Genomic DNA, 17,297 nt, shown 5'->3' with positions numbered 1-17,297 from the left:
ATCTTTCAAATATCGTTAGTATGTAGGTTAATTGGTGGTTTAGCTAATTATTGTCAAGTTACATGGGAACAAAACTGTTGTTTTTCGGCGTTATGAAAGTATATACTGGTGATACATACAGTAGTTTTTAAATAACGCTTTGGTTCGTCAAAATTGAAGGATGCAGTTTTAAATATTACTGTTGATAGTTAAGGTAGATCTTATAGTATAGTAGCCTATAAAGTATACATATTTGTGGTAAATATATTTTAACACTTTGGCTCTATTAATGCCAGTATGTATTGCTATATTATGAATATCAGTATGTACTGCTACGTATGCAGTAATTAATATTACTGTTGATACTTAAGGTACATTCTATGAGTAGTCTATAAATTGTACACATCAGTGGTAATTAAATAGCTATTGAGTTACACCAATAACAGCATATTTTGATAATTATATTAACGCTTTGGTTCATTGCCGGCTCTATTATTGTCAGTGTGTTATTAAATATTACCGTTTATAGGTAAGTTAGCTACTGTGAAAAGCCTATTGTTTTTAAATATTTGATAAATAACACTTTAGTTCATTGACGGTGTTAGTTATGAAAGTCTGTATGTACTGAAATGGATACAGTATTAAATTATGCTATTGATGGGCAAGGTAGATTCTATAAGTACCTAGGTAATCTATATTGGTTAGGTTAATTATTTAACCAAGCCCACAAATGTACATCAATGTAATATTATAATAGTATAGTCACAAAACAGTTTGTTGACAACATGAAATGTTATTTTTATTAAATAGTATACATACATGCATATGTTAAACTTCCTTATTTTGACAAATTGTGTAAAAATCATTAAATTAGAATAAATTAATAAGCAAATTTAGTTAAACCGACTTCAATAATTTGATTTTAATAAAATTATTCAAACATAGACCATCAAAATAAATAAAAAATAATATATTGATATTACACTACATTTAGAAGTAACGACTAATTGTAAATTATTTAACATTTACCTAGAACTTAATTATTTAGCTATGTATATATATTTTTAAAATATACACAATGATTATGTATATATTACAATATGTTTTTTATTTTATTTTATACCTAACAAAAAAGAAATTGCTATGTATTCACGTGACTTCTTGATTAATTTTGTAATTACAATATGCAATAAAATAATGGTAGGTTTACTAAATTTTAAGACTAAACAGTGAATAGAAACATCACTTAGTACAATATGAACAGAATCATAGATGGACAAATAGTATAAACACATCGATTGAAAACAAACATACCTACTATATTATAAGGTTAATAACTAACACATAATTCACACGTTTAAGCGTTTTTAGTATTAATCGCCGCTAAATAAAAACGGTTTAAATGCTGAAGTTTCCCAGTAGGTTAGGCGTTAGGCAATTGATGTTAGGGTATAGGGTATAAATTTGTCGGATTTCTCAATCTGCGAATGTAATTAGTACTAATGATCAAATAAATGTTGACCTTTTTCTTTTTTTCGTATTTTTTAGATTCTGAACGAAGTGATGAATGTATTGATTTTACAATGATGTGTGTTTTTTTTTTTTTTTGTTGTTGTGTCTGTGTACAGCATAACTAGTCGAAGTAATACTTCGATTTCAAACTTTGGGTGTGGTTTCCGATGTAAAATTGAAGATCCTTGGTGCATTATAAAGGTCAAAAGTAAACAATAAAATTTGGGTATCTATCGATGAAAGTACTGACGTCGAAGGCAGATTTATTGCGAACGTAATAGTCGGAACATTATTGGTAGATGAACCTGGTGACATATTTTTATTAACATCCGAAGTTCTTGATAAAGTTAATTTTTCAACAATAGCTAAGCTATTTGATGCATCAATGTTTATTTTATGGCCAGATGGAATCCGGCACGATGACGTACTTTTATTTGTAAGTGATGCGGCTCCGTATATGAAAAAAGCCGGTACAGCTATAAAAGCATTATATTCAAAAATGATACATGTCACATGTTTGGCTCACGGAATGCATAGAATAGCAGAAGAAATACGTAGTAATTTCCCAAAGGTAGATAAATTAATATCGAGGGTAAAACAAGTGTTTTTGAAAGCACCGTCTCGTACTTTATTATTTAAAACTGAAGCTCCTGGAATTCCACTTCCGCCGGAGCCCATATTAACACGTTAGGGGACATGGCTACAAGCAGCTTCATACTACTGTCAATATTTTAAAGAAATATACAAAGTTTTACAACTTCTAGATTCGAGCGATGCGGTTTCTATTAGAGAAGCTAAAATAATTGTAAGTGACCGTTCTGTGGAAATGAACTTAACTTTCATTCATGCAAATTATGGTTTTTTACCGACAACACTAACACAACTTGAAAAACAAAAACTCCCGTTACACGAGTCAATAGCGATAGTGAAATCCGTCGAAAATAAGTTAGAGCACATTATTGACGAGGCAGGCACTGCAATCAAAGAAAAATTAACTCATAACTTATGACCATTATTGATGGCCTTATAAAGATCCTTGCACTGACTTTGTCTCAGTGTTGAATGCGAAAACCAGTTAAACGTTTCTTTAATTAAGGATTGAACTATTTAATATGGTTGACCGTCATGTGGACATAGCCTTCATTGTTTAAAGTGTTGTAAGCCTAAAATAAAATTATTTATTCAATTTATATTAATAATACTATATGCAATATTCAAGCATACCTTCCAACAATCGGAGATTATGGTTGTCCCGGGCTTAATCCACTCTTTTATGACGTGTAGTAGGGTTGTGGCGTCACGCTTTTCAACCGGGACCATGAAAACATTGCCAGTTTCCCTTTCATAGCCCCCGAATACCCACTGTCCCTCAATCCTGTGGCCTCTATGGTGTTTTCGACGCCCAAATTTCGATTCGTCGAACTCAACCGTGTGGCCATATCCTCCCAATTTTACATTTTTGATCACCATTGCGTTATATGTGACTTCTCGGCAAAATGATAACCAATCAGTCATGACCTGATGATGAGATAGCCGCAATTGGGTTTTTATGACCGGGAATGTACAATTTGACGTCCATAAGTTGACAAAGCCACAAATGTCTAACAACGATAGATGTGACTTATAAAAAAAAGTCTTGTTTCGGAGTGACATGCTAATAAATTCATAAAAGTATTGTATAGTTGATTTTTAAGTATTTAATTATTCATTTTTTTTATATGATCCGGTTTTTTTTTTTTAGAATTAATTTTTTCACGACAAATCCATTTAAACTTGTCGAGTGAAGATTGGTCTTTCACCAACTTCATTTGATGTCCACGGATACACTTTTCTTCCGTGGGCAATGCACCTAACTGTTGTAATTTATTAATCAAACGGTTTAGGTTTGACATCATAAATAAATCGAATAAATTAATATGATTCTCCATCGTATAGGAAAGTAGTGTCGTAGATGTTTTCGAGTACGCACAGAAAAACACAGTGAGTATTATAACAAGTAGGTATAAGATACTCGTGGTATAGAAATCTTAAACTTATCATTTTATCTTATCGAAAATGTTCAATAATTTAAAGGAAACCCTATTAGATGTGTCATAAAATATTTATTTATATTCTTTATTTGTTGATTTCTAGATTACAAATTGAGTGTGCCCTTGTAAACTACTTAATTAGATAAATTCTGTTTTCGCATTATATTACCCGTGCGAGCGCAGTGAGCAAGTGACCCTGCCCGGTGACTCGGTGCAATTAAAATGCATTTTTCCAACCCTGTTACCTACTTTAGGTGGTATTGCATAGCAAGTCGAGGGATATTTTCGTTTTTAATTGTCCGAGTGAGCAAGTGACCCCGACGGGTGACTCGGTGCAACAAAAATGCATTTTATTTACCGTGTTGCGTACTTGAGGTAGCGTTGTATAGCAATCTCCAGAAAAACTCGAAATTTTTTTTAAAAAAAGTGCAAAAAAAAGTTTGGCCGTGTCGGTCTTGAACTCCGGGCGGGCCGCTTTCAAATGGGATTAGTGACCATTGCACCTCAATCCGCTATGTTGAAACTAAACTAGCTATTTAAAAGAATTGTGAAAAATGGTTTAACTTCGTGGGCCTATAACTTGGAAACTAAGTCCGAGCGCCAAATTCTGATTTCACCATAATTTTTTTCGTCAAAAATATGACAAAGTCCCCCAAAAAAATTCGCGAAAAAAAGGGTGTCCGGTAAAGTAGAAAAGTTCCACTTGGCATTATATTTTTAATGAATAACTTTGTAATACAATTTAATATGAAAAAATTTCATGAATTACTACCACCAGTGCAAACTAATTACCTGTTGCTTTATTTACATTAGATCACTAAGATACGTAATAATTATATTAATCGGATTATATTTGTTTTAATGCAATGATGATACCCTATGACATGGTTTGTAACCTTTAATTATAAAAGTTATAATTTTCCACCTGTGTACACAACCTTTTTTTCCGAATGAAAAGGAGAGTAAACATACAGTTTTCTACCCTTTATTTTTCAACTGTTGAGTGACTTCATAACTTTTTAAGAACAAACGCTACATCACAAAGTTCAAAACCCCGACATACATTTGCATACCTACTTCGCCTTTCGATTTAATATACACCACACATTATAGATATTATCTTATGGATATATATCTGTTCACAAAGAGTAACTAACAAAAACTAACAAAAACCAAAAAAAAAAAAACCAAATAGATTGAAAAAAAAATTATTGCTGAGCTGAAAACAAATAAAATTAATTTAATATTATAAAACATTGTATTTAACTAATATTGTTCAACTGAAAACTTACTGGATGTTTCCATGCTTTGAAATTTATAAAATGTATGGAATTAGCATTTTCATCAGAAACTATTTAAAATTAGTATTAGATACTTACATCACCCTTCACCTCCACCGCCGCTATTCCATTTGTCACTGAAGACACCGCGGGATCTTCACAGACTGCACAGACTGCCGTCGAGGAGTCGGTGGTGCTGTAAAAATGATTAATATTAAATACAACTGCAGGTCGTGGTAGAATATCACACATACTCACCAAAACAATCCCGCACTATGTGCCCCCTCCTCTTACACCTGAAACATCCTGAAACACAAATAAACAATGTACGATTTCATTAATAAAATGAAATGTTTTGAAGGTTTGTTCAAACCTTTGGCATAAAAAATTAATTATTTTAATGAAATAATTCAAATTGTGTGTAAATATAAAGTTTTACATGAGATACGTTTAGTTAGGGGATAATCATATTGAAATAGGCTGTGTTAATATAAACTTAATAATTAATTTTTATTTTTTATTTATCCACTATTATTTATATTATTCATGGCGAGATGATATTTTTAATTATTACTTAAATGTATTTTCTTTCCTTACCACACATTATGAATAATAAAGAATGATTTAAATAATTTAACTATAGAAAAAATAATATAACAACATATTTTAAAGAACTCAAATACTTTTATTATAATAATTAAAAAAAGAATAAACATTATTGATAGTTAACAAACTTTGCTGTTAAGTATAAAAATGTAAAATTAATTATAACAATTAAAAATTAAAAAATAATTAACATAACGAGTAGTCTTTTCCATAAATTATAATAAAAATCAATAAACTTTGTTTTTTTGTATAACAATTTAACATGAATCATAAAAATTAGAAATTAAAAATAATTAACATAATATTAACTTATTGTCTTTTTCATAAATTATAATATAAATCAACGTAACTTTGTAAGTATAAAAATGTAAAATGAATCATAAAAATTAGAAATTAAAAAATAATTAACATAACTTTTCATGCAAAATTCAAATTTGTAACTCTCGGTACGCGCATGCGCAATACAACTTACTTTTTTTTAATAGCAACACCAATTTTTTTATACGGATTCAGGTAGAGTATTTTTTTTAAACAATTTTTGTACAAAAAGTTTTTTTCTAATTAAAAAATTGGCAAAGTTAAAGTATGGTCAAATTTAATATTTATGTAGCTATAATCAAGTTAACTAAATACGTCCGTGAAGTTGGCCCCCCCACATGGTCGCACAGGCTTCCACTGGTATCAAAATTTTGGAATTTTTATGCAATTAATTGCAAGTCTCGCAAAAAAATTTGCAATTCATCGTGGGGCCCGTAAATCCCAAAATACTAATGGGGGGTTCAAGTTCACGCAGCCCCCCCACATGGTCATACAGGCTTCAAAATGGTATCAAAATTTTGCAATTTTTATGCAATTAATTGCATGTCTCACCAAAAAATTTGCAATTCATCGTGGGGCCGGTAAATCCCAAAATACTAATGGGAGGGTCAAGTTCACGCAGCCCCCCCCCCACATGGTCATACAGGCTTCAAACTGGTATCAAAATTTTGGAATTTTTATGCAATTAATTGCATGTCTCGCCAAAAAATTTGCAATTCATCGTTGGGCCCGTAAATCCCAAAATACTTATAGGGGGGGGGGGAGAAAGTTCATACAGACCCCCCCCACAAAAACTTCAAACTGCTTTAGCAATATTTTACTTAATTACATACCCATAGGCCATAATATTATAACTAGCTTAACAATTTTAATTCATAAAACAACTATACATATTATATAATCACGAATAATAATATTACTGTTAAGTCAATTCAGTGCAATACTTAAAAAAGCTAACAACGCCCACGGATATGTAAAGTACCTACTCAGTTTAATCCTATCCGACATCTTTTGTTGAACGAAATTGAATCAAGGTCCTATTTTTTGTTTGTAACTTAGTATATTTAATTCAATTCTATGTAAAACCGCCGTTAAATTTATACCAATTATATTTTGTAATATTATAAACTGTCCTACCATGTTTGTGTGCGCCCAACAATGTGGACTGGTGAAGGACCACTCGGTAATGCCCGAGAACGATGGGACGGGCCAAAAACGGCCGATCTTAAGTTAAAACTTCGACTAATATGGCGGTTAGGCAACCAAATATACTTTACGCCTTATAAGTTGAGATTAGGCAATTTTGACGACGACGATGACACTGAGGAACGGGAAGGGATATATATATATATATATATATACATGAAATAGGATAATACAAATTATTTGATGGGGACGGGGGCCCTGTGGTCGATCCGGTCTGGCGCAGTGACCACAGGGACAATTACAATCAATGGGGCTGTACTTAAGAACTAACTTATCAACTACGGAAGATCAGCTTGCTGGTGACTAGCACGACTGGACGACCGGGGTGGCCTCTCACACAACCCACCGTGGGTGCTGGCGGACTTACGCTGAACACAAAAACGACTGGACGACCGGGTGACGGCGGGTGTTGCAGTAGGTCGATGTTGAACGGGACGGCCTGGGTGGCCTCTCACACACGGACGTACGTTGATAGGAAAAATAATAACGAAAAAAAACAGACTTACTAGTTCAGTGGGAGTGACTAGATGGAGGGTCTACCGTGAAGAAAAACACATTGGTTTCCAATAAAATTATGTGGTCGTTTTATTAACGTCGCACATCGAATTAACTAGATCGCTTTATTAGCAGATCAACAATAACAATTTTTTTTTACGCTTTATGCATGCGTAGGCCGCATAACAAAACAATACGAATAATAATAATAATTGATACGAAAAAAAATGATACGTATACGGCAAAACATAGAAAAGTTATAAAATAGAAGGGGCACTTTCAGCAATCATTTTGATGTAGCGTCAGCGCTCCCGGTGTTTGTCTACCATAACTAATACCGTTATCTTTACCACGGCTATAGCCCGGCTATAATTATATATTATTTATTATCTATGATAGCCGTGATCTATACTCAAAAATTATTTTGCCGCTTTTTTTTTTAATGTTTTGTGCTTAAATAGTTAAATGACATATCTTCGTTTTTATGTAATAATACAAATTTACAAGTCAAATTAATTCTATAAACAGTTTTTATTAATAATATTTTTACAAACACAATTTATCAACATTGAATTTTAAAACAAAGTGATAATAACTATAATAAATATTAAATAATAATAATAATACTAATAATATTAACAATAATAATAATGTTATTACAGTAAAATATTGTAACAATACATTGCATTAATTGTTTTCCTAAGTAATTTAATAATAAATAGTATAAATTGTTTCAATAAAAAAAATATAAGAATGATATTATGTAGGAAATTTAAGGAAATATATTTTGAGTTTTGGACATATTTTACCTACAGACTAATAATAATAATAATAATAATAATAATAATAATAGGGTACACCCAAGAAAAAATGCAGAATTTTATCACCCTTAAATTATAACAAAAATGAAGAAAACTAATGTTCCTGAAATTACAATTTATTACAATTTTTAAGAATTTTTTGATTCTTCAATTTATGTTGTTTATAATATTTTTCGGCAAGCGCAAGAGTTTGATAACCTTCAGAGCATAGCAATTTCAACTTTTCCCCTTTAAGCAGTCTATTGATATTGGCTATAAATGCAAACTTTAAGACTCTAAAAGAACTATTTAAAAATAAAGCATTTGTATTATGAGTTTGGCATAAATTGTTTAGTTTAATTTTAGGTTTAATTAAATTTATAAAAAGTTGTTTAGTATTTGCTTTCCAAAATATTTGATCAATATTATAATTAAATTCATTTAATACCAAATTATAAATATTGGTTGATGTTATTGACGGAGTTTGTAAATTAGATTTAATAAATTGCCTAGCTTTAATAATTTGATCATTTCTTACACTGTTAGAACTTAAAATGGCCATACAAAATTTACAACTTGAAGTTTTTTTTTTAACTTGATTAACAATTGCACCAGTAACATATGCCTGGCATGCCAAGGCTAATCTTGATTTTTGAGGGAATGTTTTATTTTTTGTCGAATTAAGATTATCTATTGCTATTGGATTTGATTTATTTGGTACATCTAAAGATAATAATTGTTTTAAATTTATTAAATTTTGACAGTCGTCTCCTTGGCAGTTCGCTCCTACAGAATGTGACGATATTAGGTTAGTGATAATTAGTGATTTAAAAGAAGTTTGGAAATGGTAGCATGTTGGGTTAATATTTCTCAAACCATGGCTACGAATTTGACAAAAAAAATTCTCTAATGGATCTTGATTGAATGATCGTAATGTAATAAACCTAAAACCTTGATTTAATAACTTTTTACATAAATATTGAAAACCTTTTATTGTTGCAATCCAGTTTTTGATGGTTGGTGGAACTTTAGTTTTAAAATTCATGGATTCTAAAACTGTCAATGATTCTTTCCAAAATGTCCAATGGGGTGATGTAGATGTTACAGCGCTTCGCAACTCTTTACCAGGCTGCATAGTAGTCGAACTTCCATTGACACTGTCAAATAATTTGTCAACAAAAAGAAGTAATTTTGCAGTATATTTGGAGTTTTCAAGCTTATCTCTTTTATCAGCTGTGTAACACAAATATTATTTAATTAACATAGGTAACATGAAAATAATAATAAAATATGTAATATAGTACATTACTAATTAGTAAAATATACTAAATAGTAACACACTATATTATAAAATACTTTACAAGTACAACTAACCTGACCATTCTGATAGCATGAGCATTATACTTCCCACTCGTTGACTAAAAACTTGACTAGCTATGGAAACCTTCATTTTTCGTATCTTGTCCGGGTAAATGTGCGCATCAGTCAATTTTGGAGCCATCCTTTCACCAACATCTAGTCGACATTTGTCGATTTCATAAAAGTCGATCACGTCTTTCCACCTTGCAGTTTTTTCTTCACTTTCACTGACGTATGTTAAATTTGTTTACATTAGGTTGTTTCGAATTCCTTTCAGTAAATGAGGTGAGTCATACAATGGGACTATTTCTTTACCATTGATTTCAAACCCAAATGACCTTTTTTCTGTAAAATTTTTCAAATGATTTTCAACAGTCTCACGCATAAGGACATTAATAGCAGCAACATTGGTGGCAGCTTGGTCACACACAGTAGCAACAATGTTCAAACCAGTTGATTGTACTGCACAAATCACTTCTTTGAGTGCAACCACAAGGTCAGGTGTTTTTGATCCACTTTGATTAAAGTAATATGCTATAGGTTGTTTGTATTTACGTTTAACACCTCTAATCATAAACGTAAGCGCCTTGTCACCAAATTTTTGTCTACGATTATTATTTCCAAGATCTTCAATATCAATAACCTTATCTTCACACACAGAATACTGAACTCCAGCAGCCAAAGAAATTTCATCGAATAATAAAATACAGGTTTTATCTAAATTGTTTTTAAAACTGTTAACTGTTAATTTTAGGTGTTCTATTATTTGATTATTTATTCCAGGTTCTAACGGAATTTTTTGTAATAAGTCGGTTAAAGTTTTTCTCGAGGGTAATGCAAACATTTTAGACATAACCCTATATGCTTTAGCACTACTTTTATATAAAGAAAGTGCAAATAGTTTATCATCTAAGGTAAATCTTCTTCCTCTAGGACTTACACTCTGTGACTTTAATTGATTTTTAAAAAAACTTTTGCGTTATATCATTTAGGTTGTTCATCATTAAATTGTGTTTATTAATAAATGTGTCGGCTTTTTTCAATCTTTGTTTTATATTCAAGTGCCTCTTCTTTACTACTGACAATGTGTTTTTTAAATCAATAATAGCTTGATGTAAATATTGTTTTCTGGGCGTCATATGTTTACTTCTCGTGACTTGTATATGTTTAAGATATCCCTTAGCTCTTGATTTCTTTTTATTAATCGTGAAATTCTCTTTGCTGTTTGTATTAAGTGACACATTTCCAATTGGATTTATTCCATCAAGATCAGAAACAACTAAAAATGTAATTAGTTAATATGCATACATCTATCTATTTAAAAATCAATTTTTATTTTACTATACTTACAACTACTGTCGAAAGAACCGTTTATTTTAACCATTCTATCAACATAAGGTGGAATTGATTCGTTCAATGTTATAGAAGTGATGTCATCACAGTCAGCAGAATTTGAACCAGGCCCTAAAATATATAGATTTATATTTATTGGTTGTAAATTTATAATGTAAAAAAAAAATAATAATAATAATTAATAATCTTTAGTGCTTAATACTCACAACTACAGTTGGAAGAACCTTTTGTTTGAGCTATGGTATCAACATTAGATGAAATTGTTTTATGAAATGCAACAGTAGTGTTGACATCAGGTACAGTGCAGATTGAACCAGTAACTTAAAAATATATATTTTTAATTATTGGTTATAATGTAAAAAAAAAATATACATAGGTACACATATGTAACTAACATAAACAAATTATAAAACAATATACAAAACTAAGAACTGCACAACATCAAGGATTTGAATGTCATTATAAATCAAAAAAATTTACATTTAGTAATAAACTTATTAAATAGGTACTCACAATCACTAGTATAGATTTAAATGTCAATAGGACACAGGTTAATGAACAATTAAATACAGCTTTTATCTCATTTGTCAGCTTGTTTATCATAGCTAAACATTTATGCAAACTATAATATATTCAAAACTAATATACAATAAAACATTACAAACCAATTATAAAATATAGCTACATTTTATTCAAAAGCTACTAATTTAAAAGTAGGTACATATGTTACTTATAAGTTATGACTTATGCTAGATACCTATATAAAATGATTATATATTTAAATTACAAACCATGCTTACTAATGATACAATAATTAGTTTATAAAAACATTAAAAACTAATAAATTAAATAATTAGTTGATTTATTTTACTACATTTATGGTTAAACACATGGTAAGTACTATACTGTCAGTAGATGTTCACTAAATTCATGTTAATTATTTACACAATTCTAAAACTAAACATTTAGACAAGAAATAGTTAGATAGGTGCATATGGGTAGACACCTACCTAGGTTATTAAGTTTAATACAAACAGCATAATAATATAATATACACAAAAGTTATGACTTATATAGGTATAATGTATATATATAATAGGTATTTATTAATTTATTATTGTTTTCACACTATTAATTACTCACAAACTGGTAACGGTAAGGACAATGTAGGAATTGAATTACGGTTCAATAACTTTGTACCATAACTATGACATTCTTCTTTAAAATGAAGATCACACACAAGGTACGTTTTGTAAATTTGATCATACGACATTTTAAGCAACTTTGGATTACCACATTTTTCGATCCATAAAATAAAACGTGGTACATCATTCTTTGGAAACCGATGTTTTGAAATGCCGAATCGACTTTTACAACCATGAACGACACAATTTGGAGAAGGCATAACTAATTAAAACTGATATAGAGTATATAGACAATGACTACAAATTTAAATTAGAAAATCTTATTACAGAGTTTTAATATTCTTCACATTCAGCAGTTTTCATATAAAACAGAAAAGTTATAAAATTATATACTATATACCATACTTCCATAGAATCATAGTATATCATTATATATTTTTAAAATTAACCCGAGTATGTACCAACGTATTTAGCACCTAACGTTCGTATGTTGGCACTACTTTTGTCTACCTAGACAACAACAGTTCGTGTATACGAGTTAACAGCCTATGCGGCAAAAGCCGAATAATAATTTTACATTGATTACATATAACACAAAGAGAATAGATACATAGATAATAATAATTTATGATAATTAAACAATTTAATACAGAGAGGACGGAGTGGAGTGGAATATACGGGAGGGAAGTGATTAGGACGGTCCGCCGTCGCGCAGCATTACGTTCAGCGAGAAAACTTGTTTGGCGCGAACAATGTTAATACTCGCAATTAACTTGCAAAACTAGAATTACCTATTTTTCTACTATGTGTCTAAAGCTGATTATAGGTACCGTGCAAGCCTATACTAGCGCTACCTGGTTTATAACACCATAAGTTCTTTTATTATCAACATAATAAACAAATATGACAATAGTCAATACTCAATAATCATTATTTTTTAATTACTTATGTTCTATGTGTTTCAAAGTTCATGTTTTCGATTTTGTCAACAATTGAATTTACAACTTTATTAGTACAGTTTTCGTTATTGCTTTAAAACAAAATGAGTAACCGTATGTGTTGTGTTGTTAATTGTTCCAATTCCTATAAAAATTCAACCAACTTGAAATTCTACAGTCTCCCCAACAGACCTCATGAGAAAGACCTGAAAACACTGTAAAGGCTGTAAAACGAATTGAGTAAGTTGTATTTACATAATTCTTTTATTCACTTATATTCCTACATCCTAGTGTATCACATAACTTTACTGTAACTCTTCTTTTTTAGAATAAATGGTCACCTATGGCAGCCAAAGTCACATAGTCTTATATGTAGTAATCACTATGTATGAAAGAATCAAAAATCAAAAAATCCAAGCAGTCCGTCTTATGTGCCTTCCTTGTTTCCTCAAGTATATAAAAAGAAATGTATAAATGAGGAACAAACAAGTGCTAGGTATAATCGCAATGTGAAACGTCAAGAAGCAAATCTAAAAATATTATCAGTTGATTCATTCAATTGACAAGGAATCTCAATTAAAAGATTTAACTGGTACTACTTTTAAAGTATTTAAACTTTTATTATCATTAACACTTGATTCAACTTGTAGCACAATTAGTACCTAAAGAAAATAGGTTATTAATGTTTTTGATAAAAATTAAACTTGGAATTACATATTCAGCCATTAGTGTTCTTTTTAATGTTAATCGTACTACTGTTACAAGAATATTTTATAATATTCTAAATTCTTTGGCTGCAAAAACAAGAGAGTTCATTTTTTGGCCAAACAAAAAAACTATTTTGGAAACTGCCAAAATCATTCGAAAAAAACTACCCTAATTGTCGTTGTATAATTGATTGTACCGAAATTAAAACTGAACAGCCAAATACTGTCGAATAAAGGGTGCACATGTACTCTAGATATAAAAATGCTTATACAGTAAAAGTTCTTATTGCTATAACTCCAAACGGTTTAATTTGTTTTTTATCAAAGTGTTATGGGGGTAAAGCAAGTGATACGTTTATTACCAATGATAGTGGGTTTTTATCAAAACTAGAACCTGGTGATGAAGTGTTAGCAGATAAAGGGTTCCCGGGTATCAAGGTCCCTTGTGATGAAAAACAAAGTATTTTAGTAATGCCACCTTTTCTTCATAATGGACGGTTCACAGAAGAAGAGGTGATTGAAACTTATAATGTAGCTAGTGTAAGTATACATATTGAAAGGGTATTTGCTAGATTAAAAACTTATGGTATATTGAATAAAATCACCTCAGATTTAATTTCTTCTATTGATGACATAATACACATATGTTGTGTACTGACTAATCTACAAGGTCCTATAATAAATGAATAATAATAATATTGTATAATTTATCTTTGCATTCATTTAGTACTTTAAACAAAAAAAATAATTTATATTCATAATTTTAATATTCTTTAATAACAATATTTTAGTATAAATTAAATTAACAATGAGTAACAAAATACATATATGATATTACTATATTAGTATATCATAACATTTTTTTAAATTTACATATAGGTAAGTAACTTTTAATAACTTCTTAAATTAAAATAATATTTTTTGTAATAAATAAATGTACTTTTCATACTTAGTATAAGCTAACTATGTTTTTATAGACTTTTTATAACAATAAACAAAACAAAATATGCTTACACACAAATCAATGAAAAATCCATATTATACCTACATTAGCTGGTAAAATTATAAAAATTAAAGACATTTTAAAATTAAGTTTATGCTTGTGTTAGGCCCATATTACTGTTTAATGATAATAATTTTTTACTTTAAAATGAACATTTGTATTATATTCAATAAACTTGTATTTGTGTTTTGAAATTGAAATATATAAGATATTATATTACTTAATTGCATTCCTTCTTTTATAGTTAGTTACATATTATTTAACCTGCAGTATATGAATGTATGAGTGCTGGTATAACAATCACAAAAAAACAATATAATATGCAATACATAATATGTTTTTAATACATTTATGACTTAATAAGTTTTGGTAAATAAAAATTGAAGTAAAAATATTCTAATCTTAATTATCTGCTTTTTAAGAAGATATCATTCTTGTCAATAGTAAAAATAACTGGATCTATTTTATTGTATACCAAAAAGTCACATTTATCTAAACCACTGCAATACATTAAAATTTGACATTGTGTGTAGTATTGGTGATTTTCTTTAAGACAAATTTTGTTATTTTCATATTTTAAATAAGACACATTCAATATATTATTAACAGAATCAAAAATTGGTTTATCTTTACAAGAAATGGGACATTTTATTTCAACAACTTTGGTTAATTTTCCTTGTTCAACAACTATGCCATCAGGGCTAGCACAAAGCCATGTATTTTAACTCCACATTTAATTACTGAAACATTTAAACTTTTAGAATAAAAATCTAAAGCTATGTTTTCAAATTTTTTACCATAAGCAACGTTAATTTTACCTAGATAACCTAAATCTTTATTAGTTAAAAGAGATATGGCTAATTTATCTTGATTTTGAATGGATAAATTTTTACACGATTTAATCTTATGAGCCTTAAGACTAGCTGATATTCTATTATTTCTAATTTCGACCCATATTTACTTTCAGATTGTATTTTTGTCTCATTAAATATTTGTGTTATTCTTTTAGTATTAACCATAATGTTTGTAAAAAAGTATTCATTTTCATTGTAGTTTAAAGGATAGCCTGAGTTAAAAATCAAAGAATTACTGTTTTGCAAGTGTAACACATCACATATAAAGCTTTTGTCCATATTCTTTTCTATTTCATTTATAATAAAATCTAAACATTTTTTACTTTCTATAAATGCTTCACATTGTTGTTCTTTTTCTATCATATTAGTCAAAATACATGGTATTGATAAAATATCATACTTTTTTACAAGAGAATCGTGGTTAATTGAGTTGATTTCAGGTCCGTTATTCTTTTTACGTTTCCTAGGAAATTGATCATCGATAGTTTTTCCTTTTTTATATTTTGCCTCTCCTGACTTGGAAGGCTTTCCCCATTCCTGTTCAGAATTAGTTTTTGACAGTGTCTCTTCATTATTTATATAATAAATGACAGCTGCAATATGCTTACAATTACCTCCAGCACCAGCAGCACACTGACAAGAGTTGTTGATGACATTTCTAGTTGGATTTGGCTATGCGGATATTTTTATAAAATATAAGTAAATGATAAAATAGAAAATATTTAAATATTGTTTACCTCCAAAGTCACTTTATAAGGTGGTAAACTAACAGAAGTTTGCCTTATAACATAAGCAGATATAAAAGAATATCCATTAGGCTGCTGTATTTCTTGGATAGTATGCACATGTCCACTATTAACCAGTTTTTCACCTTTATTATTTGTGAATACATTTTCAAAGTTAATAACACTAAATCCACATTTTAATACAATATCCGGTTGATTCATTTTGTGTAATATATAGGAAGTAGACAGTAATTAAAATAACTATTAAATGTATTTTTAATCTTTTGAATCAAACATAAGTCATAAATAACGCGTAAACACGTACCTATAAATTAAGATTTTATAATAACAGAACTTGTGGAGTTGTCCACCAGACCGCACTGTTTTTCATCGGTTGCACGTTGCCTATACTATACTGTTCTCTTAGCTATATTATTTATATTATTTTTGTGGTATATTGTATAATAAAAATTAAAAACATGAACTTCATGAGCATAGAATATAACTAAAATTTCTCCTAATTATGTACGCAACTTTTTAAAACATTTTGACAATTGCCTTTATTATTTTCCTAAAAATTGTTTTAGAAGCAAGTATAATGTTGTAATTGTAATAACTTATCGTAAAAGATAGTCATGTATTTTTTAATATGAAGGTAATATAATTATTTTATGTGTTTATATTGATAACTGTGTGTAGTGCCGCCGCATCACCACAGTGGCACAGTTTGTTGCGGTGGAAATTCGTCACATTCGGTAACACCGAGTTGTGTAGCATGTTATACATAAACCAATCCATAGAAAAACCCAATGCTCTCGGCAATAACGCATCTTGTAGCCGGTGAGTTAAATCAAATTATTATTATACTGTTTAAATTATCATATTGTTATTTATTATAGCATGGTGGACGTGTCGTTACTTGCCTGCTATATTTCTTTGGTTTTTCCTATTTTTTTGTGTAGTGGCATCGTCTAGATATGACAATGA

General features: G+C 29.5%; 3 pseudogenes; 2 read left to right on the top strand and 1 right to left on the bottom strand.

The window, feature by feature from the left end:
* The first annotated feature begins 1,876 nt into the window (after positions 1 to 1,876).
* The window catches only part of LOC149061989 (uncharacterized), a 354,191-nt pseudogene continuing 338,770 nt past the window's right edge, over positions 1,877 to 17,297 (top strand).
* Positions 13,126 to 14,418, top strand: LOC149062010 (uncharacterized; annotated as a pseudogene).
* Positions 15,081 to 15,948, bottom strand: LOC149062009 (uncharacterized; annotated as a pseudogene).

This window comes from Diuraphis noxia, unplaced genomic scaffold, assembly GCF_037042655.1.
Source record: "Diuraphis noxia isolate RWA-SAM2 unplaced genomic scaffold, SU_Dnox_SAM2 contig0001, whole genome shotgun sequence".
NCBI lineage: Eukaryota > Metazoa > Arthropoda > Insecta > Hemiptera > Aphididae > Diuraphis > Diuraphis noxia.
The sequence above is the reverse complement of the archived record's forward strand: the minus strand, read 5'-3'. Positions and strand labels throughout refer to the sequence as shown.